Here is an 8,332-nt window from a genome sequence, read left to right on the forward strand (position 1 = left end):
GTAACTAAGTATTGTCAATTGTCAGTTCTGCGGAGATTTTATCCAGGGCCAACCAAGGGAAGGCCCCTAGACAGGAGAGGCAAGACAATTTCCACATGTGAAGTCATGTGAAGAATTTGTATTTTCTTGTGATCATGCAGAGTGTTATAACTGAGTATAGCAGGAACCTCTAAAAGAGGGTCTAGTGTCACTTCAGTCCCCAGAGATACTTTAGGTACAAAAAATGGATGGCAAAGCACCAATACCATGAAGTGTTTTGCAAAATTCTTCAAAATACTGTGGTGTTATTTTAAAAACACTCAACAATATCCGGGGCTACTAACAGAACAAAAAGTGTGTAGTTGTTGAAAATGCAGTCAAAACAATTTCAGATATAAGGTATCGAGAACAGAGCCTGCTAGTGATTTCGTAACACTGTGTAGACAACCACCTGATTGTTCTCATCAGTGACCGAAAGCCTTAACATGGAGGAATTGGTTCATGCTGATGGGCAACAACTTATGATCAAGTACACATCAGGATGACATGAAAAATCAATCAGCAGGGCCTCCCCTGTGCCCAGTGCATGTATAAACAAACAAACAAATAAATAAATAAATAAAACATGCCTCTATTAAAAAAAATCAATCAGCATTATTAAAATACATAAAGTTCACATATAGTCTAAACAAGACATTCAGAGAGCTCTGTATGCTGTTTTGTAAAAGTCAGGATTCAGGCATGTAAGAAGCATCTGGACCTTCTGCTATCAGAATCCCAGAGTTTGTGTTCAACACAGAGCCTGTTCACTTAGCTAATGTGAATGGACGAGAATTCCATGCCCTTTTGTGAAAGTCACCTGCTCTTTCATCACGTGCCTGTGAAGATTTCTTTTGGCAACAACATCAAATAATATTCATGATCTCTATTACGACCATGAAGAGACATCAGGACTTTAAGAAACTGTCAGTATATTCCCTAAGGACAAAAGGATGAAATGATTTGAACTTCAGCATGCTTCTTGTTGCATGAGGATGATCGAGAGGTGACCTGAGGACAGCAAGGGAGAGGGCTGACCAAAACATTTGCGAAAACTCACATACACCAGCACGGAAAACTGCTCAGGAGGGACACACCAAACTTGCTTTATCCTTGGAAGTCTCCTCAGTTGTGACCTAGTAATAGAGGTCCACTGGGGCGGACATGTCCACAAGGCCTCACATATGTGGCATATATGAGCTCACGTACACGGCGTGCGAGGCAAGGTTGTTTTGGCTTTCTCTGACTTGTGAGAAAATGCAGATGTCTTTGTTCATAATTCCTGTATAGCCATGCTGAGAAAGGTAAAGAATCATTGCTTCTGGCTCACAGCAGTCTCCTGTCTGTGTGTCCTTCGCGATCAGTGTCCCAGGTCTCTGAACCCACTGGAGGCTCACATTTCTATCTGACTTCTATGCCAGCAATGAAGCCCATGACTCTTCTGGGTGATTTAGATCGATCTTTTGAGTCAACCACAAACAGCATATCCATTCAGATTTTCTTCATACATAATATATGACGCCATCTTAAATTTGCCAGAGCAAGTTAGATGTGAGCAAATCCATCCATTAGAGGAGGGTCCCTTAGATGTTTGAGGTAGCAACAATCAACACGACGTTACGTATGTATGAGGAGAAAGCCATGACGTACGTAGAAGAAGTAATTTAGGGCTGAATTACATTCATCTATTCATATCTGAAGCATGGCTAATAAGAAAGGACATAGAAAATAACTATACATGACCCAAACCATTGTCTTCAATTTTTATTTATGTTGTTTAAAGATGTATTTATTTATGCATACAAGAACTGGGGTATAGGCCAGAGGTGGGGGGGGTGAGAGGATTCACCAGAGACAGAGTGGGGAGGAGAATAGGTGGATATACAAAAATACACTGCTGAGGGAGCAGCAGGCAAGACAGGAGAGGTCTACTGCTCCATGTGGGTCAGCTCCCTGGATGGGGATGGAACTTGTGCTGCAGTGGCTTCACAATGCTGCAACTTAACCCCTTGTGCCACCAGGGAGGCCTCTTGAACTTTTAAATTACACTAATATTTAGTGTTTTAATCTTGGTTTATGCTCCATAACCATATTCTCATTTTAGGTAATGTCTGGCAAGTGTAATTAACTTCCTACTGCACTGCAATGTCTCAATATGTATCTAATTTTCATTATAAATTACTTTCTCCTATTTAAGCTTCTTTTAAGTTTCCAGTATGAAAATCTGGTGGTTTCCACACATATATTTGGACAATCCATTCCTCACTTTCCATTTATGGGTTTCTCTCAGTAGGCACTCTCAGATGCTTAGGATGATTTGACTTCTGGATAATCACTTTGCCACTTCTGGTTAAACTTCTGGACTTCTGGACTTCTGGCTAAAAAGACTAAAGTCAAAAAATTTACTTCACAATTTTAACCTTTCTCTCTGATGTGAATTCTGTGATGTAGAGTAAGACCTGACTTCTGGGTAAAGGCTTTGCCACATTCTTCACATTTGTAAAGTTTCTTCCCAGAATGAATCTATGATGTTGACTAAGATGTGATGGCTGGTTAAAGGTTTTCCCACATTCTTCACATTTATAAGGTTTCTCCCCAGTATGAATTTTATTATATTGAGTAAGTTTTGAATCATTATTAAAGGCTTTGCCACATTTGTTACATTTATAAGACTTTTCCCTAGTATGAATTTTGTAATGGTCAGAAACACTTGACATTGAGGTAAAGGCTTTGCCACATTCTTCACATTTGTAAGGTTTCTCTCGAGTATGAATTCTGTGATGTCAAGTAAGATGTGATTTCTTGTTAAAGGCTTTGCCACACACTTCACATTGGTAAGCTTTCTGGCCAGTATGAATTCTCTGATGCTAAGACATATTTCAGCTTAAAGGCTTTCTTACATTCTTCACATTTGTAAGGTTTCTGCCCAGTATGAATTCCATGATGTTGAATAAGTTTTGAATTACTATTATTATTTTTTAAAGATTTATTTACTTATTCAAGAACTGGGGTACTACAGGACAGATTCGCGGGAGGAAAGTAACTAAGTAACTCAGTAACTTAGTACCTAGACTAAGTAACTTAGTCTCCGGATTCACCAGAGACAGAGCGGGAACAGAACAGGCAGACTGATGAAATACACTGCTGAGGGGAGCAACGGGTGTGACAGGAGAGGTCTGCACACCACGTGGGACCCTTGCTGGCCGTGTGGGACTGAACCGGCATTGCAGAGGCTGCGGACAGCTTCACAGCGCAGCACTGAGCCCAATGCACTGCTGGGGAGGCCCAAATAACTAAATCTTTATAAAAAAAAAATGGACAGGGCCTTCCCAGCGGTGCAGCGGGTTGAGCACAGCCCTATGAAGCTGTCTGCAGCCTCTGCAGTGCCAGTTCGATCCCAGCTGGCCCGGGAGATTCCCACATGGCGCAGCAGACTCTCCTGTCTTGCCCGCTGCTCCCCTCAGCAGTGTCTTCAGTCCGTCTGCCTGTTCTGCTCCCCACTCTGTCTCTGGTGAATTCTCTCACCCTCTTGTGCCTCTGGCCTGTACCCTAGTTTTTGTATAAAAATATATAAATCTTTAAAAAAAATTTAAAAAATGGGCCTCCCTGGTGGCGCAGTGGTTGAGCGCTGGGTTGCAAAGCTGGCTGCAGCCTCTGCAGCACTGGTTCGATCCCCAACTGCTCCCCGGCCACCGGAGGAGGGTCACACATGGCGCGCAGAACTCTCCTGCCGCCCGCTGCTCCCCTCAGCAGTGTACTTCGGTCCTTCTGCCTGCTCTGCTCCCTGCTCTGGCTCTGGTGAACTCTCTCACCCTCCAGTGTTTCTGACTGTACCCAGTACTTGTATAAATAAATAAATAAATCTTTTAAAAAATATATACAAATCATAAATCCAACAACACCAAAAAAAAAATTAAAAAATGGACAAAGGAAGTACATAAACTCTTCTCTAGAGAGGAAATTCTAATGTCCTACAGAAACAGGAATGTTCATCTTAACTTACTGTAAGAGAAATGTAAATTAAAACAACACTGAGATGCCACCTCACTCCTTGAGAATGGCCCAAATAAAAAAGAAGAATGGAATTCAGAACGGTGGAGAGGATACAGAGAATAAGGAGCTCTCATCCACGGTTGGTGTCCATGAGAGTTGGTATAGTCTCTGTGGATAATGGTGCAGAGGTTTAACGAAATAAAAATGGAAATTCCACATGATCAGCAATACTTCTATAAGTTATATATTGAAAAGTGAAATCTCAAATACAAAAAAAAGATTTATCTACATCCATGAGCAGAGCAGCTCTGTTCCCAACTGCCCATTCATGGCCCAACCTACATCCCGTCAGCAGAGGCAGGGGCAGGAAGGGTGGAGCACACGCAGGGGAGCACTGCAGGGCTGTGAGGAAAGAGCAAGTGGTGCACCGAGGACAAAATGGATGTACCAGGCCGTTGATTACCTGGAGTGAAATAAGTCAAAAAGTAAAGACACATGTATCAGATGGCTTCACTCATCTGTGGAATATAAAAACCCAAAATACATTTACAGGCAAAATACAGCAGGAATACAACTTGAATGAGGGAAAAAGAAGACAAAGGTTACCACCAGTGGGAAGGAGGAAAGGGTGGAGAAGAAAGGGAGGGGGCAGAGGGGGATGGGCCAGGGTGATTTAGTACAGGGGTAAAAAGGGTAGGGCAAAACCTATTAGGAATGTAAGAGAAAACTGACCACTATTTCAGCAGAAGGCTTTCAGTGTCACACATGTCAAGACAGACTGAGGAAGCCAAAAATAAGTAAAAGAAGTAAACATGCAGGGCCTCCCTGGTGGCGCAGGCGGTTGAGCGCTGCACTGTAAAGCTGTCCGCAGCCTCTGCTGCGCAGGTTCGATCCTGGCAGGCCAGGGAGAATCCCACAAGCACGGCAGACCTCTCCTGTGTCGCCCACTGCTCCCCTCAGCAGTGTATTTCATCAGTCTGCCTGTTCTGTTCCCCACTCTGTCTCTGGTGAATCCTCTCACCCTCCCGCACATCTGGCCTGTACCCCGGTTATTGTATGAATAAATAAATCTTAAAAAAAAAAAAAGAAGTAAACATGCAAACAAGTATAGGAAGTTTTTTTTGAAATATTTATTTATTTATGCACACAAGAACTGGGGTACAGGCCAGAAGTGTCTGGGGGGGCAGCGAGAGGATTCACCAGAGACAGAGCAGGGAACAGAACAGGCAGACAGAGCAGGGAACAGAACAGGCAGACAGACCGAAAACACTGTTGAGGGGAGCAGCGGGTGAGCCAGGAGAGGTCTGCTGTGCCATGTGGGTTGCTCCCTGGCTGGGGATCGAACCCGTGCTTGCACTGACTGCAGATGGCTTCATAGGCTGTGTCTCAACTCCTTGCACCAACAGGGAGGCCCAAGATTTTAAACAATTAAAAAGTAACCAAAATTGGGCCTCCCCGGTGGCACAGCGGTTGAGCGCTGGGTTGCGAAGCTGCCCGCAGCCTCTGCAGCGCCAGTTTGATCCCTGGCTGCTCCGTGGCCACGGGAGGAGGGTCCCACCAGGTGCGCAGACCTCTCCTGCCGCCCGCTGCTCCCCTCAGCAGTGTACTTTGGTCCTTCTGCCTGCTCTGCTCCCCGCTCTGACTCTGGTGAATTCTCTCACCCTCCCGCGCTTCTGACTGTACCCAATGCTTGTATGAATAAATAAACAAATAAATAAATAAAATAAAATAAATCTTTAAAAAAAAAAAGTAACCAAAATTTCCCCAAGGTCATACATGATATTGTCAAATATGGCAGGAAATTTGGGGAGAAAAAGGCTACAGAAGTGGAAGTGGACTTATTGTAGGATGTAATGAGCGTCACTAGAAGTGCATTCAGACCACACCAAGGAGAAATGCTCAGGAGCAGTGGAAACAATGGCCAGAAAAAAGGACCCTGAACAGCCGACTGGGCACCTGGGGTTTACAGACCACCTGAGAGAAAGGCAGGGGCAGGTATGTAAGGACGCCCCATTGGACTCAATGTCACATGTGCCAAGACTGACGCCTGCTTGAAAGTCTCCGAGAGTGGCCTGGGACACAGTATAGGTTTTAGCAACTGCACAGAAACCTTAAAAATTCAGTTGTCCTTTTCAAATGACACGTGGCTCCTTCACCCCCATCTGCACTCGGGTCCTCAGGCCCCTCCTCATCCTCCCTCGCCCCGCACCTGACCAGCGCAGAGCTGGGAAGTGTTTCTGTCCAGCGGGGTGAAGAGCCACAGCCCACACTATCATCGATGTCAACCAGAGTTTGATGCATGAGCATCACAGCAGAGCCCAATCTCCACGCATGCTGGACATGTGATTTCGTGGATCTAGACCGTTATCCTGTGATGTTGGTTCCCTCAAGAAAGCTATGCTTCTAATTTACACTTCAGGTCATGAACTCCCATGAAGTGCACCACAAGCTAATGCAAATACATCACTCACCAGAGATGGAGTCACTGCCTGCTGCTCTCTCACATGCGCGAGGACTCTGGAGGCGGCGCTGGGAGAGGGGATGGAGTCCAGCAGAGAGGACGGAGGCAGCTGCACGGGGCCCCGGAGTGTCCTGCCCAGAGCACCCCACACTGCTTGGGAGCCCAGAGAGTCACTGCGCTGACAGCTGTGCTCACACTTCCATGGGATGGGGTTCCTCCCTCCCTCCCCCACACTCCGCCCCCGCCCGACCTACCTGCCTCCTGCATCGAAACACAAGTGATGATCCAAGAAATTCAAAGTTCAGAAACTTAAACGTTTCCGAAGATGGTTAGTCACCTGCAAAACCGCTGACCACAGTTTCATGGGAAAGGTGCCCCTGATGGACTGTTTTGCGAGGATGCTCCCAGAAATGGTTCGGTGCGCCCCGCTTCCCGCATCGGTTCCCCGCATCGGTTTCCGTGGACACCCCCTGACAAGGCGTGGACCTGCCCTGGGCGAGGCCCGGAGGCAGTCAGAGTGCTCGGGAGAACACGCGGTCCCCCGGGAAAGACACAGCCCGGCGCACCGGGGAATCCCCCAGTAAGGCTGGGACGTTCTCAGCCAGCCTCAGCCAGGCGGAGGGTCCCCTCGGCCTCCACCCCCCAGTCACACCGCGCACACCCGGGAATCGGCTGCAATGCAGACGCCCCCCCAAACCCCGGGAACGGCCGCGGGGCGCCCGTCAGGACCCGACGTCCCGCCCCGCGCGTCTGAAAGGCGGGGACGCGGGAAGCTTCCTCACCCACGACGCGCGCCGCCGGCGTCACGCCCAGAACTCCGGGGAGCGCGAAGGGGTCCGGTGAGGGGCTCCCCGTGTCCATAGCGGGGTCCCCAAGACCCCCTCACCCGCGCCCCCCCGCGCCGTCCAGGGGCCCGGACTCCCCCCATGCCCGCCCTCAGGCCTCACCCGACGCTTCTCCATCCGCTCCCCACCCCACGTGCCCCAGACCCCCACTGCCCACACCACGCGGCCGGGCGCCCCTGCTCCCTACTGCACACGCCCGGGACGCCCCCCGCTCCCCACCCCGCGCACCCGGGCCCTCCCCCCCGCTGCCCACACCACGCGGCCGGGCCCCTCACTCCACACCCCGCACGCCCGGGCCCCCGCTCCCCACCCAGCAGGCCCAGGCCCCCGCCCTCGCCCTCGCCCCGCGCGCTGCCTCATCTCCCCACGAGCCCGGCCCCCGAGACACGCCCGCGCACAACTGTGACGCAGCGGCGCGTGGAGGCCCCATACGTCCCGCCTTGGGGCGGGGCCGCGCCTGCGCAGAACCCGGAGGCCCCGCCCAGAGCCTTTTCCTGGACCCACGTGGGCTCGAGACTACATTTCCCACAATCCCGTGCGCCGCCCGTCGCGGGCGTCTGTGTGCTGGGTTTGCAGCCTGGAGGTGGCATGAGCAGAGGTTGAGTTACAATGGACGGGTAGACGGGCCCCTGAAAACTGCGGGGTGAGAACTGGGTGCGGGCTGCAATGAAAAAGAGCTGAACAGGGTCTCCCGGGGGTGAAGGGGTTAAGGCTCAGCGCTGTCACCCTCTCACCAGCCACTGAGGTCTGACAGCCCTCTCCGGCCAGCTGGCCAGGGAGCTGACGACAGGGCGCAGCTGACCTCTCCTGTCTCCCCGCCGCGCCCCTCAGCACTGGATGTCAGTACATCTGCTCCCCACCCTGTCTCTGATGAATCTTCTCAAAACGCCTCCCCCCCCAACCTTGGGCCTAGACTCCCGTTCTTGCATGCAGAAATAAAAATAAATCTTCCTTAAATAGGGACCTTGTGGAATCCTATAATCGGATTCCAAATGGGGTTCTTCACCACTCCACT

General features: G+C 49.5%; 1 long non-coding RNA gene and 1 pseudogene across 1 annotated transcript; both read right to left on the reverse strand.

Annotated features, from left to right (window-relative positions):
- Positions 1-611: 611 nt before the first annotated feature.
- LOC129146204 (zinc finger protein 678-like) lies at positions 612-2,997 on the reverse strand (annotated as a pseudogene).
- A 772-nt stretch (positions 2,998-3,769) lies between these two features.
- LOC119250712 (uncharacterized) lies at positions 3,770-6,995 on the reverse strand. Its single transcript, XR_005126396.2, has 3 exons — positions 6,727-6,995; positions 6,483-6,625; positions 3,770-4,474 (listed from the first exon to the last, which is right to left on the reverse strand). It is a non-coding gene; the product is annotated as an uncharacterized LOC119250712 (long non-coding RNA).
- Between the last annotated feature and the right edge of the window lie 1,337 nt (positions 6,996-8,332).

Source organism: Talpa occidentalis, unplaced genomic scaffold (genome assembly GCF_014898055.3).
Source record: "Talpa occidentalis isolate TD23 unplaced genomic scaffold, MPIMG_talOcc4v2.1 talOcc4.18, whole genome shotgun sequence".
Taxonomy (NCBI): domain Eukaryota; kingdom Metazoa; phylum Chordata; class Mammalia; order Eulipotyphla; family Talpidae; genus Talpa; species Talpa occidentalis.